Genomic DNA, 24436 nt, shown 5'->3' on the forward strand with positions numbered 1-24436 from the left:
TATAGATGTTCAGTAGCTATCTTTAATGCATTCTAGCACGCAGTTAGAGCATTCGTACTGTAGAGCAGGCATATACGACCGGTACTTATCGACGTGTTCGGTTTTCACTCGTTCGACACGTGCAAGCAAGTTTAGTTATTGTAAGTTATAGTTGAGTTAATGACAACTGTCGGCTCGTTTATGATGCTCAATTTTTGCAACTTGGTCACCATTGCGATGTCGTTATCGTTTAGCCCCTGGAGATCAAACATTTCGATTCATAGAGTGGTGGATTTATACGATATGGTCGCAGGGGCTTATTGCATAAACGTCATACTTTGCGGAGAAAACTATTCTTGCAATAGTATTTCGTCTTCAACGTATAATTCGATACAAGATCTCTATAAATCACCTAATGAACACCGCTAGTAATATGCGACTGATCATCTCATCAAAGTCGTGCTTATGAAAATAAAGTGTACTTTCGTTGACGCTGCAGAAACGACAAAACTTTTGTTCATTCACGTATAAGTTTCTGTAAAAGATGAACTTATGCTGTGGGTCAACCTGTCTCGTCATTTTGTTTTTCTCTCGTTTATTAATATTTCCCCACATTTCGGATAACGTATTGAGCCATTATCTACTGGTGCTGCCCGACGATTAAGGATCTGGGTCAGATGAATAAATATATCAGCCAAACATCCAGGCTGTAAAATAAGGATGCAATTCTCGCAGCACCTAAAAGTACTCAGTACTCTTTATTAAGCACCATGCTAATGAAGAAATTATTTATACTAAATTATAGTTATTAAGATTTGCCAGCAGCCAACATGCTGACTCTTATATTTCTCTTCTTCTCAAAAGAACAGCAAACTGCAAATTAGATGCGGTAGCCTTGTATGAGAAGGGTTAGATACGTGAACCAAAATGAAAAAGATAGACTTAAGCAATCCAGCCCAGATACACGAAGATTAGCAACTGATTTTCGCGTTCAACTTAGTGCGTATTCAGTTTAGAGCGCATCCAGTAAGTTTGTGCTGTTTATGCTGCATGTAGCAAGGCTCGAGCCTGATCTCCTACTTCTGTCTTCTATTTTCCTTCTGTTTTTCTCAAATCTGTGTACTGGGTTAGGCACAACTATCAGGTGTTCTGTAGAGACCAGTACGGTATCGGTTTGCATAGTCAATTCATGGAAGACCTGCTTGAAGCCGTGCTTCCACCAGACAGGAGAAGTTTCGCCGGCTTCTTGCTGCGACCTCCTCAGACGCACTCGATCGGGTGGTGTCGTCTCTCGATCGTCGTAGCTGTGCCGATGGACGCAGTGACATCGGTCTGTCTGCGTACGTAACTGTACCTTGTCTGAGGGTCTTACGTCTGCTGGCTTGGAATCTAGAAAATCAAATTAAATTAGAAGAACGTTGAAAAAATTATCTTGTCCCAAAAAAGCAATTCTCACAGCCGCAGCACTGGCAGCGATAAATACGTACAGTTCCTCAGAGGGGCGAGGACGCGTACCGGGTGGAAAACTGAACGAGAGAAAAAGAAATACAGGAGAAAAGGCACGGCTACAGAAAATACCTAAATGGGTGATGAAGCAGTACGAAGCATCGGGAAATTATCGCCATATTTTTTTTTTGGCGAATAGATGACCAGCGGATGCAAATTTCTCTATCCGACGTCGCTCCGTTTACTGTGCCAAGCTAGACGACTGTTACCACCAACAAACATGAGATTCTTTGGCACTGGCAGTTGGAACAGCTGCTAATGGTCGCAGAAGCATATCGGACCGTACAGCGGCTTCATGGACGAAAAACGGCGTTAGCAAGGCGTGTTTTTTTATTATTTTCTGTTGGGTCATGTTTTATCTATTTTTGTCACATTTTACGCACATCATACAGGCATATTTACAATGAGCTATTTTGTGTTGTTCATATGAGTCAATGGATTCATGGTTTTCTTTCTTTATTTCGTTATCTTGGGCGGTTGGCGCCTTGATACAGCACCCTTTCTTCATTTATTTAAGACAGATTTTTTTTTCCAGTTCTACGTTCGCTGACGTTCAGTGGACCCAACGGGCCGACGAAATGTTCAATACAATGCCAATGCAAAATCAGCAATATCTACATTATGCACCACTGCTATTGTTTAATCGATCGATGGCGACGAGTTACTTTACGAGCATCAGCCTATCTGTACCTCAATGCCTTCGTATTAAGGCTGTGCTTCCGTCGTTGATAGTCGGATTGCATTTGCTCGAACGGTTTATGCGTCGCTTTGCGTTTATTTCCCCAGCGATTTTCCCATTCGTGGAACAATCGCATCATCCCTGTGTTTTGTTGCTTTTCGGCGAATTCCCATAGTCTACAGGTGGGACGTTTCGGTAGATTCGGCGCATTCCTGTTAGAGCCATAGCGATACTGTGTCGCTCACAGAAGAGTAGAGTAACTTATTATTGGTGAAATTTAGAGGCACTATTGAGGTGCTATATGTATTTTTTTTGTTGTGTTTCGTTGTACACCATGTACAAATTAGGTCGGTGTTGCACATCTTCCAAAACGTAGCGCTCTGCAAGTGGCGACGTACTATTCGACAAATCGCTTACGTTATGCTGTTTTGACGGCCTAAGTCAACCCTAAGGGGAATGTTGCTTTTCTGGTCGAAATTTATATTAGTCGAGACTCATGGATGCGCTTCGTAGCCTGTATGCTAAACACTTTTTTTTTCGTTAGAACCATTATCGGCGATTGCAGCCGTCGCTTCTTGATCTCCCCACCTCCCTGTTTATCATCGCCTCAGGTACGAAACTCAGTCTCACTTACACCGTATGTAGTAGACTAATAATGTATTGACATCTAGCTCGAAAAAAAAAAATACTTTGATATCTCCGAGAATAGTTCATAGGAACTGTTGCTATGTCGTGTCAACAAAATAATCCAAGAAGAACCGCTTCTGGCTCACAGTACGGCTACCCCCTTATCGCACCTTCAGTCACCGATATCTCAACTAGATTCACAAAATCCGGAAGTATTAGCCCCTTATCCTGCCCTCCCGTTCGAACGGATACCTTAAGGCCGTTTCCTACTTTTGCGTCGAGTCAAGTTCTTTTGACTCTCAGATTCGCAAACAGACAAATCTTTTTAGAACCACTTTTTCTACCACTTCTTGATCTTTACCCTTTATTATAGTCATCGTTAGCTACTGCCCTTATCTTGTCGACGCGGAGAGAAGTTTCTTTCTTTTGGTCTTGAACAGAAGATCAACTCGTACCAGTTGCCTATTGATATCGACTGCACAAGCATAATAGATTTCTTCTAGGAAAGAATAACGTGAAACTACAATAGGCAGAAAGCGACGTTACTGCGGGCGCTAGTACCACCATCGAAACGACAGCTTTAGCATCAATGTTCGCTGGAGGAAGCTTGTATGACAGTGCCGTCCACCGTTACCCATCCAGTCGCGTCCACCAACACAGCGGTTTCTTCTATTCTTCCTTATCCTCGTGGCCATCGTCATCCGCTACCTTGTAAACACGACAAATAGCCGAACATCAATGCACACACAAAGTGCAAACATTGTTAGGTATTAGTTCAATTCTCATGCGCCCCCCTCGTTTCTACCGCCCTATCGTTATGTCCATGTCGCAGCTTGCTACACAGATCCAATTGGCAGAACAGAATCACAGGATGGTCATAGAAGCGAAAATGAAAACGTTACCGACAGGGACAACGACGTCGGATACGAACGACAAATTGAAGAACATCGGCGAAAATGGGCTGTATATCGTATGGAGAGCGAAATATAAATAGTAGCAACGGCAACCGACAAGGGGTGTCGGTTCATTCCGTGTTATCTTTGCGTCCACTATCCGTTCGCTTCGTTCGTGTTTTTCTTCTCGTCTGCAGTATATATTTCATTGTGAAAATTGGCGTCATTAACGTCATTTCCGTTGTCGTCGTCGTTGTCGTTACTGCACTTCACTGACTGGGCAGCTGATTCACCAGTCAGCTTCGTGAATACGAATATAGAAGATTACGCATGACAAAAACCTTGTATCGAACGACAACTGTCGGACAGACGGAGAGATATTACACGAGAACGTTCATCAAGCTTTTACGCTAGCGAGCTCATCCGTGACAGAAACGCCACTGGTGTGGTAGCGAGGAAGAACTGAAATACCAGACGTTTCTACAGGGGTGGTTTTCGAGGTCTACGAACGCCACCCCGCCGCCCACGATTGCAGATCAGCGGAGGCTCACTAACCAACAGTTGTCACGACAATATCAGTATTTATAATTATAGTCCTGTCTAGGACACTGAACTGACCTGTTGATTTTTGTGCTTGTTGATAGCCAATAAAGCAAACAAACGTGCAGTGTTTAATAGGTAAAGGGGAAAAGAAAAATTGCTCAAGCAAGCGTGCATTGCATCAAATTTCAAACGTGGGCGCGTTTCGAACGTGGGCATGTAACAAAACATGTGAACAGACGAAAACTCATGTGGTCAAAATTAGATTTCGTAAAATGCGTAATCGGCCGAATCCTACAAAAAGAACAGATTTAATAGAAGTGCAGTTATTAATTTTTCCCTAAGTAGGGAATTATTTGTGGTGCATTATTAGATGATGACGATACTGGAACACTGTTGCTTTTTATATGGAAAATCTAATTAATGCTAACTGCGATGCTTCTTTTTTAAGAGACCTATATACAGTAAGGCAACTGTGCCAGTCTACAGGTTGTGTGTGTGGACATAAATTTAACCGCTCCCTCTGACGTTCGGCTCTCGGCTCTTATCGTGCCGTTCCGTTTTCTTTGCTCGCTATCACAACAGTAAACGGAAAAATGGCCGCCTACGCCTCAGGTGCTTGTGTATGTTGACTGTCATAGCCGATAGATATTATTATCGCAATTAGGAAACACCGAGCTTTGCGTGTTCTTGGGATCTGATAAAAATTGTGTGTATCTCAAAGGATTCCGCGCCGCTGGATGAACATTTATAGTTCGTTGCGTCGTATGTGTTCATTGTTACGGCTGTTAATTTTGCGATGTTGTTAGTCTTTTTGGATAACTATTAATTATCGTTGCGGGGAGCGAAAATGTTCGTCCAGCCTTTGATGGCTAATCGGCATATTCAGAGTCCATTGCTAATTGTTGAAACTACCGCGTGTCATTCAAATTCGCCATGATGCTACCATACACAAGACTGTATCTGTGGCCCAAATATGTAGCTACATATATAAATGTACAATACAGTGTTGCAAACGTGTATAAACGACGCATGAATATACATATTACGTGACGATGCGCACAGGATTGAGAGTTGCCTTATGCTAACGCACCGACGATTCAACACTTGCAACATGGCTTAACATGAACTACTAATTAATATAATATTGCACGTTATACAAAGTGTAGCTAAATCTTAGCACCGTCAATCCAAATACCCTCTGCTTAACTTTAAAGCATTAAAAAATAGAACGTAAACTTAAACTGTTATTGGAAGAATTTGCCGAGTACTAGAATAAACTTTCGTAAATCAGTCTGTTGCTACTACCGTCGTCTAACTGTTTGTCGGAACCTCGCCAGGCGATTCAAAAAGATCCTCCCGAAAGACTTGGGGACGCGAAGACTCGCGGCATGTGTTATTCTAGACGACCTCCATGTTGACGAACGTACCCAAAGAGTATCTAAATACCACTCGAGCATACATTTTAACATATCTACGTTTTTATGTTTAGGCATTCCATTATATAAATCGCTTCCAGCAGAAAACGAAATATGTATACGCCAGGTTTCGAACCTTGATCACTGTGCCTCCCTAAGATTAGCACACAAACACCTTATTCACTTGTCTGTCGCGCAGGCACTTCAAACGCTATCAGAGGCTTTCCGATCTGTAGACGATGTAGGTAGTGAGCCTTCAATGTCTTAAGTGGCCGCCCAATTCCCAAATAGAAACTCCGCTATTTTTTATTAGATGCCCATAGGCGAAATTGTGAATACTCTATATATCACACGGACTGCAGCATTTTGCCCCTTTTTAACTATTTGCACAAACATTATCCGTGCCATCAGTATTGTCCGTGACAGATTTTCGATTGGTTTAATCTAAACTGTTTAAATGCCCTGGCCTGTTTGTGTAGACAACTATATAACGATTTCTTAGCAATCAGCTGCTTGAGAAAAATTAATGTTAGAATATTTCTGTTATTCCTTTAGCTAAAGTTTATTTGGACGCTAGTAAGGGCTTTTCAAATTTGCACACCTGATCGAAATCGTGTATCGATTGATTGATTGATTGATTGATTCATGCCAGTTTGTAAAAGGGATTACAATTTTCCCAATTTGTTTGGCAAAAGAAGTAGCTGAAATAGGGTCGCTGCCTATCTATTTGTCAAATTCTGTCGACACAGACTCAGACTCATCTCTTTTCTGCCACAACGCAGCGGCTCAAGAACGTTAGCATTAAAATATAGCATAATACTTGTCACAGGGGGGCATACGATTGATGGTGGTCTAATCATAATAACAACAATACACCAACTAAAAAAACAATCACATCTGTGCCAACACAACAGACAGCTGGAATAGTCATTGGAAGCACTGCCTTTCTGTCGGCACTGCAAGCGACACCGCTGCCTTCGTGCGAAGAGGTCGAATTTACAATATTTGTTACCCCACCGCACCTACCCTACAATTCGCCGTTGTTTCTTGGTCAGAAGCTCATTTCGAGAGGTATTCGAAAGACGAGTGTGGTAAGCAAAGCGCAAACATGGCCGAGTACATTGTTCGTAAAGCAGTTCTGCCTGCAATTGCGGCTCGATAAAGTTGTATTATACAGCAAGTATTCTCGGTGGCAATATTTGTCAGCTATAGTAAAGTATATATGAATATGTTTGTTCATGGGTAGCGAAATGAGAAAAAGAAATATCTGGCAACTCGACAATTTCTAGACCTTTTGTATATGTACGAAAATCATACTTCAATTTAACCTCTATTAATCTCTTGCGAGTCTGGGCGACCGGTCTGATCGGTCGAGTATCAATCATTTCCACTAATCTAAAGTGAAATTCTTGCATACAGGTCTCTTCAATCGTTTTCTATTAATTTAATAACAAATTATTTATTAAAGGCCTTACAATCAGCTATGAGCTTCTTTATACAATATGTAGTGCTAATCCAACAAACCATATATCCATTCGTATGCTCTTATAATCTGTGCCGAGAGTTTGATTGGGTTTACTTTGTTGTTCAAAATAAGAAAAAACCCACATGAACTAGTATTAGCTCATAGTTACTGCTACTGCGATTTGAGGGGCGTTGATTTTCACCATTTTTTTTTGTGGATAAAAAATAGCTAAACTTTCTATATTGTAGACGGCATCAAGTCTCGCTGTAGCTGGTTGTGGGTTTCACTATATGTATCACTGTTTATATGCCACGGAAAATAACATTTACATTCCTACATGCAGAATATATATATATATGTGTATATATATATATAGTAGGCATCAGCTCTAAGCGCAATTGATCTGATATCCATCCGTCTGGTAGCTTATTGAATATGATCGCTATCATCGTATGACCAAAACTTTCATCATATTTAATGAATGTCATTTATAGTTCTACTTTGATAAGGAATAGGAAGGCCGAGTGTACTAATCCTGCAATACAGATTTTCTTGTTGTATTTTATTAGATCAGCCTGCCAGGAGGAAGGATCCTTGTGCTGCTTTACATGTAAACTCTGAACGTGAAGATGTGCTTTATTATTCGGCACATAAATCATATACATTATCCAGGTGTGCTACGATAATTAGTTAGAACATGGGGCACAAATATTTATATAAGTGTTCCACTAATTTTCTTGATTTCAAATAGCTTTTGTCTTTGAATGAAAAATAGTTGCAAAAAATATAATTACATAGGTCACGGTTACCTTATCGTCAACATCCCTTTTGCACTGGTATCTGACCTCACTGCCATGGTTCGGCTCTTGATATGTAAGCTGATTCGGGAAAAAAAGAGGTTCTCGATTTCCAAACCCAACATGTTAACCCACGTTTGACAATCGAAATACAGCGCACCACGCTTTAAACGTTTACGTCGAAGTAATATACCCATGAAGTGTAGACGAAGCAAGACCGTCTATCTTGACGGAAGGATTTACGAGCGTCATAATAGTTTGGCGAAGCTTAACGCTAACATACGCCGTGCATACAATAAAAACAGCCTTTTATATTAGATATAACAAATTAATAGCGACAATAACGGCGACCTCAAAATGAACTTTCTACTTCATGTTGGCCGCATAAACAGCAACAGAGTTCTTGTCGTTCGCACCTCAGTCTTTTCGTGGCCTATAGGATCGTGCCAATTTATCATACGACATCTTCTTTCATTCGATATCTTGCGTGCTGTCAAAGCAAACATTTTGCCTCTTCGTGCACAATAACAAATAACAAGCGGAGAACGGTCCACAGCACTTTTACTACCGCGAAGTCGGTTACTTTGAAGCCCGATACATGCGTCGAAAATTCAACCGTAAACATATAGTCAAGGTGAGCAAATCCTGAATGTCTCACGCTAGGTAAGTGCGTAAAGCGTTAGGCTCAAGGTTGTCACTACAGCTTTTTCGCTCCAAGTACTTTGTCGTGTTTTAGAGTCTTCTTAGCCAGAATCGTTAGCCAATGGCATTAATTAATGTAACATATTTAAACAAATCCAATGAATATGAACTGTTTGGTCAAGACAAAGCTCAAGATATTCAGTCTCGTAACCGCTACTCATAATATAGGTACTTGACTTCCGGAAAAGGCACGTGCTTTACGTATACGTCGCTGTGTGCTGACTTCTCCAACTTCTTTTATATTTGATACGTTGGAGGTACGCCTTTGATCCGAAATCTTCACGTGCCTCGTCTGGCTATACCTGTCGCTCTGATCGGAAAGCAGAAAACAATTAACCCCATAATGCGGGATATATGGTGTTTCCAATCATGTGAAAAGCAATTATCTACAGGTAACCGATCAACAGATAAACACCGTCTCCGCTGACGTCGGATTATCTTAGGCGCTTACCTATCTGTGCTTTTCTCATTTTTTGGAAAGTACTACAAAATGTTTTCATCGCACTCGATTTACTTTCAGGTTGTGCCTGAATATTATCGATTTTCTATTGTTATCCATGAAATTATCGAGATTAGCTAGGACCGGACGTTCTCCACCCCATAGCCGACGTGGGGCTAATAGTCCAACAGGCCTGTCCGTGTAATTGTAATCAGAAGATGCATATATTTTAGAATAAAAAAAAAAGAAGGAAGGTAGGGATATATTGGTTGTCGGCGACGGTGTTGTCCTACGAAAAACCTCTTACGTATACTAGTTATGTTTAACTTGCCAACATTTAATAAATCTTTAGCGTCCGGCTAGCAGAAAGCGATGTTTCTATTATTTGGCACCTGTTTATAGAAGTATATGGTAAAACGAATTTGTATTGTGTAAAATTTAGGCGTTTATCCGATCTGTGATCAATATAGTAGCAGCCGCCCCGGAGACCACTTTGAGCGTACGTTCCGAACGCCGTGAATCGCTTGTACTTAGGTTGCAACGGACGAAGTCGGTGAACGCCTCTGTGACTGGTGACGTTGACTAGTTCTAATGGCGGATTATTAAAACGCAAATTTCTACGCGTTTTTACTCTGTATTTGATTTCTTTACAGAAGTGCGAGCGGCTGCAGGAGCCGCAGTGAATCGCATTAGCGGCTCAGGATCGTGAAATCGGTCCACCGTCAAGTCGTCAGCGTGAAGAACCAATGGTGTAGCGGCAAGACATCAATATTAGATAATTATTATATGGAATAAAATCTATTTGCAATACGGCACCGTTCTTATGAAATGTATGCAACAAAAAACTCATAGTTTCATCGCTGCTGCCATTGATGGTGGTGATTATAGTTCACAGAATGATTACACTGGACGGTCTAAACATCAAGAGATATTGCCGAATACGAAATTTCACTACATGAGAGTGTATGTGTATACATAACAGGACAAAAAACACAGAAGAAGCTATAAAAAGTGGTGTAAAACACAGGCAAACGTAACAAATAACAGGAAATAATCAGATGATCAGATGACAGTAGCAATCAGCGCAGCGATAACTTGGAAGTTAACATTATAAATCAACTGACGCTATCGCACTGAGCCAGAATGATCAGAATGGAAGCTGCACTGTCGATTCGATAGCCATTTACTTGGCCCGATGGAGTAGTTTACTCCATGATGACCTTGTTTTTAATTCTTATCACTACTCAAATACCGCTTTGACGAACGCTTTTTGCGAGGGGTTGTACACACCGGGGGTGAGTATCCTGTAGCCTAGATTATGACGCTACCCGTTTGTGGAATATGCTGATACTGTTCATACAAGTTTCGACCTTTAGTTTTCTTGCGAACTCCTTTCACTGATGGCTTCCCTACACTTACCAGATAATAGAAATCTGGAATTATGTTCTCGGAAGATTGGGAATCTGTTTTGTTCTCGTACAAAACAAGCCCAATGCTTCAGTAAGTATGTTTACGTAACATGTATCTACACAAAGATCGTTCTCCTTTATGATAAACAACTATGTATGGGTGAGTTTGTCGGTGTAGTTTACTCCGTGTTACTAAAGGCACTTACAAGAGAGTAGGAGCGCCAGCATACCCAGCTGAACGAATAGCGACAATCGCTTGCTGTAATTCATTTGTTTTTGGCGTTCTTTTTTAGTTATCAATTTTTTTCTTTTTTTGTAATCATCACGAGAACGTTTTTTCTTTCATTTCTGCCTTCAATGGGTGACCAATGGTTGTCTCAGTTGGCACGGGTCGAAACAGGAAGAGCATATACACAACAGCACGACCGCTTAAAGGGAGGGTGACCGACCGACCCTTGCTCTTTCTATCTTTCGGACTAAACTTCACGAATTGTTCCGGTCAAAGGGGCAGAAGGCATTTTGCCGTTGACTTAGGTTTCCGCTGGCTATGGGTTCTATGACAGGGAGTAACACCAGCTGTGGCGACAAAGCCCAACAGGGAAAATCAAGCTGCGGTTTATAGTATAGCAATTGCTAGTTCCTGCTATTAGCTGTTTTGGTCAATTGATGCCCCTAGCTCCCCAACCACAATCTACTTTAGCGACAAAAGAGGCAGTCGTCCGCTACAGTCAGCGACACAGCTATTCCAGGTATACATATATATATATATATACACACGCGCATTTCTGACCGCGCATTATTTAGATGTGAGCTCGCTTGAGTGTTTCTGCACGTGCTTTCGCGCATTTACACACCGCTATGTTGGCGGTCCGCCTGAGAAACGTGTCGGCCAATTTATGGGAGTGCTACGTCGCATTGGTAGGCGACCGAAGGGACGTGTCAAAGCACATTTGCAAACACCATCACTACCGTCCGCCGTGAGCCTACGGCCCCCGTTGTATCGTCGCAGCTCGAGCTGATCCGGCCAAAAAAAAGATATGTCCACGGCAACTGTGTATATCAGCGGCGGCTTAGTGATGGGCAGTTAATGTTGACACCGCGCGAAAGCTGATAATAGCCGAGGAGAGTCCGACGGCACTGACGGTTCCGGCTGATGACGAATGCAAACGTATCGTATTCGATGCTGCGGGTGGTCAGTCACAGCAACGATCAGGCAGAGAGTAGATAGATATATGGATGATAGCAAACTAGAGGAATGGGAACTCGCAAAAGCGGCATAGTCGTCACAACGTCGGAAAGGCATGACGCTGGCAGCGTAGCAACTGTTGCTGTTGCGATGGTAACTCAACCAGTAAAAAGCACGAAAGAAACATAATCCTACCAGACCTAGCATCCGTAATGGGACCGCAGTGTGAATTCTCGGCATGGTACGGTGACAGTCGACTTTTGATATCGTAGTTGGTGACAGGAAGTACGTCCGAGGACTGAACAGTGACGTGAATAAGATAGCTGAAGACTTTAGCAGGGAAAGCAATGACAGGATAGGGCAGAGTTAGAAGAAAGATTGTGTTGATCATGTCTGCTGTTTACGATGTAATACGATGGCCAATCAATGATTAACTGTGTCTCGCGTATTTTACATGTTTCGAGTTCCTTACCGGTTAGCGTTCTACTAATACTGAAAACGAATCATAGCTTCTTATAGGAAATACAGCAGATAACGGACTGCATATAGGAGAGTATAGCTGATAGACGGGTGAAATGGGCGACGCTAAAACACTTGCTAGGATACCAATCTTTCGTCTATTTGTTACTATATTTGAATGTTGTTTATTCATTTTATCAGGTGCTGGCGCCGTTGCTGCGACCAGATAAGGAGGCGCTTATTCGAACCATGTGTTAGCGCGTCACTCGCGCCAGACGCCAATGGCGTCATAGGGCTATTTCTCCAACCGCCATGATTATGACGATCGTAATAGGGATCTCGACCGGTACGCTGCTAGCAGAGACAGCAATAGTTATTTGTTGTCACAAGATATACAAGAATACGAAATCACGCTGCTTCTGATGAATAGAACCGCTGGCTCTGAGGTAAGCAGGTCGGTCGGCTGGCTGGTTGATTGACTGCCTTTAAAGTTAATGATTATCTAGTAGTATTAGTAATGATAGTATACATGCAAACGTTTGCTTGCCAAGGTTCCGTTATCGTTATAATTACTAGCAATATTAGTTAGACCACTACAGCTAGCCACAAACCAAATGCAGATAGAGGGGGTTATCTATTCTGTAGCTGTGATCTGATGCGGTAGTATGGCGTGCATCGTTCATCCCAAACACGGTGTATCCAATAGATATACTGGGACGGTATAACGGGTTAGTACCCAGCGTCGTGGATAACAAAGCAACCAACGGGTCGAATGGTTGATCCCTCGAAGTGGCATTATTATGATGCAAGTGGCGCCACGAAGCCATGTTGTGACGCTGATGCGAGACTCATAACACAGCTGTAACACGACTAATATCAGAACAGAGCAATCCGGCTACACTAGAAGCAGCTGATGAGCCCAGTTTTGCAGAACCCAGCGAATTGCCGTCACAGGAATCAGATGGAACAGAACTGGATATGTCAACTGTAACGCAGCTAACAACTGTCTCTACGGGAAATAGTCAAGAGTCACCACCCGGCAAATGCAGCTCGTGTACGGATAAATAGAGGCGATAGGAAGCAGTGGGGACTATGAGGTACGATTCAATTCGACAACCTTCTAACGATGCTACGCTGACAAAAAAACCCAAATAAACTGAACCATGCTGGTGATAATATTCTTCATTATTTGCTTCCTGTTTTCCTGCCGCTTCTATTAAGTAGGTTGCTGCCACTGATACAGAAGTAACCTTTTCCCTAATATGCACACACTTCGTATGGTCTATCTGTCAACGTAAATAGATAAAAACAAGATATCGGCAACACAGTCGCAGTTTGGGCAGAAACCTCTTTACGTACGCAGTCATTATCTAAAAACACACTCTGATATACACGTGTGTATTTGCTTTTCTATCTGCACATCTGTATGCACAATTGCTGTCACTATGTAATTTCCATATATACTACGTTTTAACTGACTAGCGGGTGTCAGCTATTTCTCTAGGACCAGCGCGGTACTGGCCATTGCAGTCGCATCTAACAGATGCGTAGTGAGCGACATCTGCAGGCGGATATGCAACATTAGGCCCAGCTGAAACCGGGATGGATCTGCCGCACGGCGTCGGAACGGGCCGACAACCCAAACGGCATTGGACACCACTTACTGAATGACTTGGCCACCGCAGCAGCAACGACAACGCGTCACGTGGCAAGGAAACGCCGACCAGCGGATATGCCTATGAACGGAGAACGCCGTTGATCGAGAATCCGGCAAAAACCATCGAAAATAGATCACAAGTGACTGCGAGAAAAGAAGGGAAATTGATTCTGCGATACATATTTCAGACCGGTTTCACTTCACTTCACGCCCACTAATGCGCCTATCATTCGCGTACATAATATTGACTAGCATCGAGGCTCAGTCCCACTAATAATATTCATAATTTTCGGTAGTGATGTCACATATCTACCTCAGAATACTTATGCTAATGAAAAATACGTACATTAGGTAAAATTAACCGAAATAATAAAGCACGGTAAATCGTACGCAGTCCTGTGACGACGATTGTGACTACTAAATAACAAACAAGACCTGAGCAGAGCTAAGCAAAAAACACTTACTTTTCATACATTCTATTTACGTGCATCACACTGTAGCCACACTCAGCATCGTAACTTTTGCTTGTCACACCAACGAAAAGGCTTGGTCCTAATTTTCGATAATGCCAAACGACTATCCTACTGGAAAGATAAGTAAGTTAACTAAAATTTGACTTTATGCCAGCTTTGTCTCTCACCTATCCAAGCAGAGCAATCGACTACGAGCAGCCTTTCGTCATTCGAATTTTGATTATTTCCTTAACCGTAATACTGTCAATTTAAATAGCGTTGTGACTCGACCTTCTTTTTCTCCTGCTGTTTTCCTAAATATGATTGCGTGTACCTTGTGCTATGAGCTGTGAATCTTAATCTGCATCGGGACAGCTATCATTTCGTCGGTTCCGTTGTACACTTGTCTGTACACCTTCTACGTAACCTTTGTTTAGCCGCGTACTATAGCGGTACGATGCGATTTTTTTTCGCCACTCTTTTCCTGCTCCCCTTCAGTTCAGTTACTCGGCAGGCAGGCAGACAGACAAGGATTTGAGCAACGCAGAACGAAGTATTCGTATCATATGATGACTACACCCAAACAAGATCGGATCCGCCCACATTTGAGGCCCATCGTTTCACTGCGTTTGACTACGACAGTAACAACAACAGCGTGCTATTACTTCACATGTTGTATCCCCTCTAGGTGTTTACGCATGTGTGTGCACTTCGTCTTGTCGGTCCCTAAGCAAACAATATCTCCTCGCCTCTGTTTGCCCTTCAGCGGATTGAGCTTGTCCCGGTTTGTTGCAATGACGCTGCGTCGACAGCAGAGCTTCGTCTACAGACAATAGTAGCGGCATCCAGCATTTTTTTCGTTCTGTTTTTGAATACTGAAGATCTCAGCAACGCACCGCCGTACGGCATCACGGAGCCGCCACGGGGCACCTCGCTGTGGTTTCATTTCAGTTTGCCGTTATCGTCCTTGTTCTTCTAAGCTTTTCAGTCTACACGGATGGCGGCACCAGCACCTTCGCCACTCCTCCACGTTATGCACATACGATGTATCTCTTGTCTGAGAGTGCCCCTCTAATGTCTACTACGTAGCTGTTTTTCTGCTAGCCACACGGAACGCCTAAGCGCTTTTTTTTCGTTATAAAATAGTGCAGGAGGATATCAAAAGACTTTCGTTTTCCTGCTCTATGAAGTGGCCTATACTGTAGGGAAGTGTAAAAACGGATCGCACCGCAACACGGACCGTGATAGCCTAGCTGCTACATTTTCATGGACCGACTCCTCGACACAGGCTCGTGATCTCATCCGCTTCAATGATTTCCTTAAGTCGTACAGATAGACAGCATACAATGAAAGGCGAGTCAGATGAAGCAAAAAGCTTCTATTACGAAAAGGGCAGAAGAGGAGCAGAAAAAGGGCGTGAGAGGGGATAGGAGAAAAGTGGGCATCAATCGCCCATTGATCTGGAGGTACTTACGCAGGCAGTCCTTACGAATGTGATGCTTCGGTCAAATAGCCAAGGACCGAAAGACAAGCCCAATGACATGCAGCGGACGGTGCGGGCAATGGAGATAGTTGAATGTAGATTACAGGCAGAAATCGAGTTATGTCGCCCAGCGGAATCTTCGAGGCGAACACAAGTGGAACTGAAGACAAGCTGTTGATTCTGGCACTAACGCGTACATCGCACGGCAAGCGTCAAATCGACCAGATATGAGTTGGACGTATCTAGCTTGAAACGATGGCGGTCAGCATCGTCGACGTAAGAATGGAATACGCAAGATACTTATAACGGTTCACCCAGCTGTCTAGATAGAGAATCTTTTAATGCTATTACGTTAAGATAAGACGATCTATTTTTGCGGTATTAAATTTGATGATATGAGGGCTGGCCATTACATCGTGTGCACTTTATTCAGCATTTGTATTGATTTAGGCTATTAAAGTTGTCCCTTGTGCAGGGCTTTGCCAATACACATTGCATTTGATCCGTACTTAATATAAATGTACAGAGCAGTCTGCGTAATATTCAACGAGTTTGCTTACTACAGAAAAGTACGCTTCAAACAAAAAAAAACCCTTACTATCGCCAAATCCACGGACGGTTCCTAATTTTCTTGCTGCAACCACCTTTAATGGCGAAAACATCATATTTAGATTCGTCATCCGTACGCTATTGATTACCGTTCCATCATAGCTACGGTCGGCGGCATGATCACGTTCGGTAAATAGATGGCTTTCGTCCTCTTATCCACTACTTAATACACTAACGAGCTAATTTGGAATGGAAAATTGGAAATGGCCTGCCCGCGCTTTCGTTCACCGTTGTACTTTTCTGTATCGACGCTTTTGAAGTGTAAACGTGTCGCCGCCGCCATCACCGGCTCCTGCTCCAGTTGATATGCCAAATGTGCCCGTTTTCGCATTTTGCTAATAAACTGGTACTACTATCGCCATCGTCTACGTCAAAGTCGTTTCTGCATGGAGCGCCATCGGCGAACGCTCAGCATCCACAGAAGCATCGATCCAACAAGCACAGCTGATCGGTCCACGGTCAAAGGCGCTGCTTCAGTACGGCAGGACGGCTGCTAGTGACGGCTGATGCCACAACGGCTGCCGTTGTCGACTGATGGGCCCTGCTAGCTATCTCGTTCCTGCTCTCAACTCCTCCAGATTTTACCGGTCAGTATTACGTTGTGGACGCAATCAATCAACGGTTGTTATTGTTGGTGCTGTGTCGCTTAGCAACAGCAGCAATAACAGTAACAAAAGCGGTATAGACAGTTGCAATAAGGCACAGGAGTGGCAGGAGCATGGACATGCAGCATGATCGTGAACATCACCACATTGTATGACTAGCAAGTTGTAGACATATCTGGCGTAAATTTATAGAACAGAGGTGGCTACGCGTATCCTTTCCATGTTTGGAAACGAAGACGCGATTCAGGATACGATCTCCCACTACGGAGCATTAAATACGATGTGTTAAGATTAGGCGCATCGCAGGAACTGAGCGGCGGGCAAGAAAGTGGTAGAATTTATGGTAAAACAGACAAAGTTATGGGTTATTGATTCTCCTCGGCGGTATGATGCGGACGAGAAAGGACCTAAAATGTAAGAGCGTACGACGAGTTGGAAGGTTCTACCTTGAGGTGGAAGCGGCAACGACGGTACTTTACCAACTCATCCTCTTTCTAGGTTTCACAGAAACACGATTAATTTTTTTAACTGTGCAGGAGATCGCCCAGACGATCACCAATCAGTGGATTGTCGTTTCTTGGCCTATCAGACTTTCAACAAAATCAAAAAGTAAGTGCCCCTAGAGCTTGATAGTGGTCCCACAATTGAATTCCATGACGGATAATTTGGGAAAACGTGCCCAAGTGCGCTAAACAATCTGAAAACAGATTGCCTATACCTTTTAAATAACGAAAAAAGTACAGAAGCGGCTGGTGAAGATACACACATTTATATAAGTACGTCCCAAGTACATATACACGAATACACCAAGCGAGTATTACTGATAGCTGGCTAGCACTCGTAATAGCAGAAATGATAAAACCTATAAACGTTATATGACGACGGTTTGTATCGGCAGAGATGAACGGGTCCTTTTGTTAACAGAATGGCTAACTCCAGCGTCCAACTTAAGCTCTCGTTACCCAGCCGCCTATTTGAGCCTTCATCGACACATGTCTGATTGCCTCCTTACTTGGCGCTAAGGCCGGGACCACAACGATTTGGTACCCAGAATTCAACTCTCTACGGTCAGCAGCAATTGCTGTAACAATTCAAACACGTGAACGTATGCTAAATACACAGACTAGACGCTGCACACCTGTGTACGTACATTGCAGCCAATCACAACACTTGCTGCTACGGCACTTGTCTGCTAATTCATCTCCGCCCACATCTGCCCAGACTCGGACTAGATATAATACGACTATAATAGCACTATGACCTTGTAGCCTGTCGACAGACAGCTGACGGCGTTCCTGCTTTCGGCCGCCAAAAACTAAGACAACAAAAGCGACAACAACTGTTTGTCCGCCAATATCAACGGGTGCGAGGCAGCTTACGTTGACGCCGGCAAAGAGAGAATCAACGATTGACGTGTCCATTTCAGCGTCGGCTCCAGGATTGGCATAAGCGCCGGCAAGGGTATGGATACCAGTCGACTTTTGATGATAAAAATGAACGGACGGGGTAAAATATACAAAATTGGAACGCGGTTGGATGGAGAAACACGCTCATCGTTACGCTAGTACACCTGCAACGACGCTGCAAACGGCGTGCGTTTCTATGTGGAGGGAAATGGAAATTTGTAAAAATAATAATAACAGTTATAATAGTAATAGTGATTGCGATGGCAGTAACAAAAGCGAAGCACAAATTAGTAGTTCAATAGGAGAAAAAGTCTAATGTCCGCGTTATCTAGTACTACTAGAGAATGACAACAAAACACAATATAATAGAGAAGTAGACCCAGCAGCTGTATACGTATATATATATATATTTATAGACGGTCAAATGATCGTTCGTCGGGTTTTCAGGGCCTTGTCTATAGCGGCCGGATAAGCGAAGATAAAATGCTTGAAAAAAAATGTTTTTAAACATCGCCTTCAATCTAAGCTGGGCTCGGCATAAACCTGAAATACGGTAACAGCGGCAACAACACAAAGAGTCAGCAAGAGAAATTGCGAAATATAGCTGGATAAACGGTTTGATAATGTCTAACAGATCGCAAATAACGCTCTTGAAGTAGGACATCCAATTAGTTCACACGCAACCAAAATCCTCCATACTATTATTAATCAACATATTATTACGGCGTTTGTGGCGAGCTTGTACACACGCACAGACCTCTGCGGTTTATCTTTGTCTAGGCGAAATCACATGGCGTTATCTATTGGATCAGATTTACGTTTACCAATCCACAATAACTCTGTTCACTTCCAGTTCTCTACCGATTTCTTCCGCTTTCCTCTCGGCTGGCATTCGGTGTTACATTTGATACGGGATAGAAAAATATCGCATTTTCATAGATCATACTACATTGATTTTTGTTATCCATCTATTACTATTAACATTGACTGCTATAATAACGACTTCATTATATTTTGCGACGACAATTAGCGTCCTTGCCACTGGGCCTAGCGCGTGCTGTTGAATAGCATTAAAGTGTGAGAGATGACGCCAGGTCGACTAGTCGTGGAAATGTTCAGGAACTGGTTCTCTCAACAGGAATTGACTAGTATCGAGGTCGCGAAAGATGACCAGGTCCAAGGACAAGACGTCTCGAGAGCACCGTATTTTTTTGACGAAAATAAGGCGTCTCGAAAAGGTCGAAACCGGCGATCGTAACGCGATGCCAATACCATTTGTGGACATGTTGCTGGCTAACGGCTCCTAGTCGCCGCGCTTGGCAACCAAAGCTTTTTCAGGGGCTATTTCACGATGAAGCGGGTAGCCATGTGTGTGTGTGTGTGTGTGTGTGTGTTGCTAGCTGAACGCGAAAAACTGAAGAGACGAAACAGGATGAAAAATTAACTTGGTATAACGGCTCGGACTAAAACGTCCGCCCATATTCGGTGAACGCCGTCACGTACCGTCGATATAGGAGAAGCATAACGGTGACGAAACTGGACGCCGGGTCGATAGGGGAGTCCGGCCAGCGAATGAGAAAAAGTGACGCGGCAAACACGTGAACATGCGCGTCCGAAAGACAGATCCGGCGAGAAAAGGTCGGCTGGAATTGAAAATGCGGCTCCCGAGAGCCACAACTGCATAACCGCACTGTCAGGAGAGGAATCTTGTAGTGGACAGCGCTAAAATCACCAACGAGAAAAACGATTGTTGACAATGATTCATGTGAAGAATTCGTTCAAACCCATGGGGTAATATCTCGAGCAGCAGTGATCAACACCGGGGGTGTCGATTAGCGAAGAGGTTTTGGGCTGAGAGAAGAGCCAGCAGACCGACTAGACCACTAGCAGTCGATAAGAACGCCGCTCAGTAGCAGCAAGACAGGCTGAGGTGCACCGCGAACTGCGACAATCCAAAGCGTCACCAGTAAAAGGAATTATCGAAAAGTAAAATTGTTCCAAAAATCATATAAGAATGACAACCGCAAAAACGACCCGTTACCAATACTGCCAATGTTAATAACAAAAAACGAAGTAATTTGCAAACATGGTATCAAACAACTGCTGATTGCGATTCATCTTCAGAGCGCAGGGGTTAACGGCAATCGTATTTCTTCAGATGGCACAATATAAGGCAACGTAAATATGACGGAAACGCTGTGACTATAATAATAACAACAGTATAGTGCATGTACATACATATTGTCAATCGCGTCTTCCATCACCATCCCTAGAAATATATGCGTTTCTAGCCATATGTCTGATACCCGCGACATGGACGCGACCGTATCGATCCAAAAACTATAGTCAGGTTTGGATTGACCTGAACTGAAATCTCCATCAGCGCCACCGAAGCTGTACAATTCGCACTTTTTTATTTATAAAAACAGCGGCTAACTCATAGCACTTTTTCCAAACGGTCTTAATTTTCTGTGGATTGGCCATTTGTAAAATTTTTATCTTCCGTTCCCTCTCCCGTTTTTTGTTCTTTACTCTTGTATTTTATTCGCTGACGCCACTTGGTTGGCGTTTCAATATTCGTCGAAAATTACACAGAAGCAATTGACGACAAACGCTAGTGGCAAACCTTATTAAAAGCAAAGCCCCCGGCTGCAGCAATAGCTCGGCCGTCGCCAAAGCGACCGTGGTCCACACTTCTATGGGGTGGAAACGCTCAAAGAAGAAGACGTCAGTGGTGGCAAATCAACGCTGGCCCAGCGAACCGATGGACGGAGCTACGATGGCAGCGCGAGTCCTATTAGTACAGAACAGGCGAACTAGCGAGTGAAGAAACGGGGGCTTGTAGTTCGCGCTGAAAGATAGCGTCACACAACAAGTATATGGCCATCGGTGAAATGGAATGGAAACAAAATCGGACCAATTTGATATTATTGGCAAGCCGCGCTATTGCAGACGGAGTCATAAACTTTCCATAGCGGAGTCTACTTAGTGACACGTCCGTTCAACTGGACCACTAATCCCGTCAACCTAGAAGTTACGGTCACGTTAGCCCCCGCGTGACCGAACATTCTACTAGCTCTGCACTGAGCCTGCTGAATGCGTTTTTGTTTGGTGTCGCCAGGCATGCGTACACAGTTGGCCAAAGGGCCGACTCTTAGGCCGGAGTCCGGAAAAATAACCATAATGAGTTTAACGGAACGTATGGTGTGTCGCTATGATATCAATAAACGCGCTGTCTTTCTCACTTGCCCTGGTATTTCTTTGCTCACTTGCGATTCGCCCACGCTGGTCTACTTTGCGAGCATTCCAGTGCAGCTGGAAGGATTATATATATATATATATACATATTGTCTGTATTAGGACATCTCTCGATAAAATAAGATGGTGTTGTAGAGGACGACAGTTGCAAATGGCTTATTCAGTAAAGCCAGCCGGGCAGATAAGCTGACAGACAAATACGGATGCAAACAGTTTTCACGGATGAGATTGTCGAGTACTACGCGTCGGTTTACTGTGTTACTTGCGACGGGGCTGGTCACGAGTAGCGTAAGGATCACAGAATTAATCTGCGCCATTCAAACGGATTTTTACTGGCCTTAAATTCAAAACCGAATTCGAAAACAAGTGTTGTCTACCCGTTTGATGTGCTTGCCATAGACGCCTTGCTACCGTGACAATAGTGATTACAGTTTTGCCGTGAGCTCCCAGCTATCATTTCTACAAGTTTTACTATCAAATAGATTATCAACCACTCTATCCGGATTTATGTAGTATTCTCCCTCTAATAGCAGGACAAAATCGAATTAGCAACGAGTCTTTGTTGGATGCAGGCCTAATAGGAGGCTTTCGTGAGTGGCCACTCTTGATTTGTTGTGACCCATTGTGACTTTTTCAATTCTTGCCTTATTGATCTTTATTGCTTATTATCTAAATTGCTACTTACAAATTGTTCGTGTCGATCAGTGAACCCGTACATTGCAGCCGGTAGCGACACCGGCAACGGGGACGACAACACCAACGACTTATCGTATCTTAGCGACTTCCAGCCAGCGCATACAGATGGAGGAAGTATTTATCTACCTTGCTATTTAGTTACTTTACTTTGCCATGTAACGGCGTTCGATTCACTTTTAAACAGCAGCAGAGAAAGTATAATAGCAAGCAGCCAAAAAATGTCATTTTTCTTAATGTGTTTTTTTCTCGTCTAGGGGGTCTAGCTAGAACGTCGCGTTTGTGATACCCGACTGATATGACTGGAACTTCAGTTTGGCACCCAGCGAATTCCCGATCAGCTCATGCCTACCACTTGAGATTCAAAACAAATACAACTGCTGATCACTAGAAGCATCAATAATGTTTTATATATAACAGTACTGCAGTCATCGGTTCCAATTTCTATTGGCGGATATTATATGAGGGGGACTTGAACCCCGTTGACTGCGGTGCCGGGTAGTAATCTACCAAAATCGTACACATCTCAAGTCTAGTGTATTAAGCCTTGTCAATGGAACTTTATCGAGACCGTTTCATGAGTAGAAAGATCAGACAGGAGCTACCTATCTGAATATGCGGTTGCTGTCAGTCCACCTGTCAGCAGCCTGATACGAAGATCATGCCATATTTGCCTGTGTCCGCACTAGAAAAAGGAGACAGGGAATAGAAAAGTGGAACTAGTCGCTGCTTACCTATTTCAGTAAGTGTTGATAATCCGGACGCATCATCGACTGTGTCGGATTTGTAATATTTTTCTATGATGGTTCAATTTAAATGCACTTCTAGTTTTTCATGCCCAAGTGACGTCCATCCACGGCATAATGCATGTCACATATATAGATATTAAATACCAATGTCTTTTTACTTTGGAGCAATGGTGTAAACGATCGTAAGCCGCCGCCGCCGCCGCCGCCGCCATGCTCACTCATTAGTTTCGAAAAAAGAGCTAGCTAGCTGGCTGGCTGTTGGCGACTCCTTTTTCCCGAAAAGAAAACTGTTTACGTGGCCGCCGATTAGCAGCGGACGAGCCCCATAGTCGGACGTCAGTGAATCACATTAGCACTTGAACAGTCGATCGAGCGTTTGCAGTATTGTATGCCCTGAATGGAACAAGCAACCTCGATAAGGTACGTTCTGCTAGCTATTAGTTTGGTTACTGTCTCCTCGTGAAGAGTTTCTTCCGACATGACGTCCGATGCCGTAGGTATATCGAACCTGAACTAGAACGAAGAAATTTTTTACGGAATATCTATTGAGGATTTTCACAATGGATTTACTAGGAAAATCTGTCCGATTCATTCTTTCTCAGCATCTGTGACCGAATCAGTTAGCAGAAGCTACGACAATAGAGTTTCATTACCAGTCAACTAACGGGAGGCTTTATGTCGAAGTATTTGAATTTAGCGTCTTTTCAAGCTAAACAAACTTAGCCAATAGATGTTCAAAATGAAGGGCCTTTATATTCTCAGATGCCTATAGGAAATGTTACTCTGTATTTTTTTAATAAACAATGCAGTGTGTATGCTCAAGTTGAAATCCAAACCTTTTAACAGCTAAAAAGCCAGCCGTTCGAAGCGCCCGAAGCATGAAAGGTCCGTTGACAGCACACGAGTAGACTATTAAGTTTTGTTTCTGCCGTCTCCCAGTAACTACTGTGTACATCGTCTTCTAATGGCATCTGTTATAGAATAAAGTTACGACGTCTAAGATCACCTTCTGCGCCACCCACCGCCATCGATAGGTCTCGACAACCGTCAACTAGGCCCGCTACTAATCTCTCGTTTCCATGTAATGTATACACATACATCGTATGATAATCGAACGTTACTACTGGTACTATCTTTATCTGTTCACACCTGCCGCACTCGTGGAAGTAATTAGATAAACAACAACTTGAATTGCGTATACATCCGTAGAATGGCATGAAGTTACAGCAACGGCGCCAGCATAGTCATTTTCTGTCTGAGTTAAACAGAACGTCGTTACATAACTTATCCTTAACTGTGATCATAAGTTACAATGCGAACTTCCAGTACTATTTTATCTCACATACGGATGAAAGCGCAAGTTCGAATGGCTGCATGTGTACCCATATTCTCACACAAACTTTGAACGAATCATTGAGTGTTATA

General features: G+C 43.2%; 1 protein-coding gene and 2 long non-coding RNA genes across 4 annotated transcripts in view; 2 read left to right on the plus strand and 1 right to left on the minus strand.

The window, feature by feature from the left end:
• Positions 1–13287, plus strand: part of LOC147756817 (uncharacterized) — a 17737-nt gene extending 4450 nt beyond the window's left edge. For both annotated transcript variants that reach the window (XR_015325291.1, XR_015325290.1), the window contains 2 exons: positions 9699–11881; positions 12301–13287. This is a non-coding gene — a long non-coding RNA (uncharacterized LOC147756817). The remainder of the gene's footprint in view (positions 1–9698; positions 11882–12300) is intronic.
• Positions 1–24436, minus strand: part of LOC111247159 (uncharacterized) — an 86653-nt gene that overhangs the window by 25029 nt on the left and 37188 nt on the right. The gene's annotated exons all lie outside the window — the stretch shown is intronic.
• Positions 22144–24436, plus strand: part of LOC147756818 (uncharacterized) — a 43068-nt gene continuing 40775 nt past the window's right edge. Inside the window, exon 1 of the long non-coding RNA XR_015325295.1 lies at positions 22144–23431. This is a non-coding gene — a long non-coding RNA (uncharacterized LOC147756818). The remainder of the gene's footprint in view (positions 23432–24436) is intronic.

The sequence above is a fragment of the Varroa destructor genome, unplaced genomic scaffold (genome assembly GCF_002443255.2).
Source record: "Varroa destructor unplaced genomic scaffold, Vdes_3.0 BEIS01000003.1, whole genome shotgun sequence".
In the NCBI taxonomy this organism is placed as follows: Eukaryota; Metazoa; Arthropoda; class Arachnida; order Mesostigmata; family Varroidae; genus Varroa; species Varroa destructor.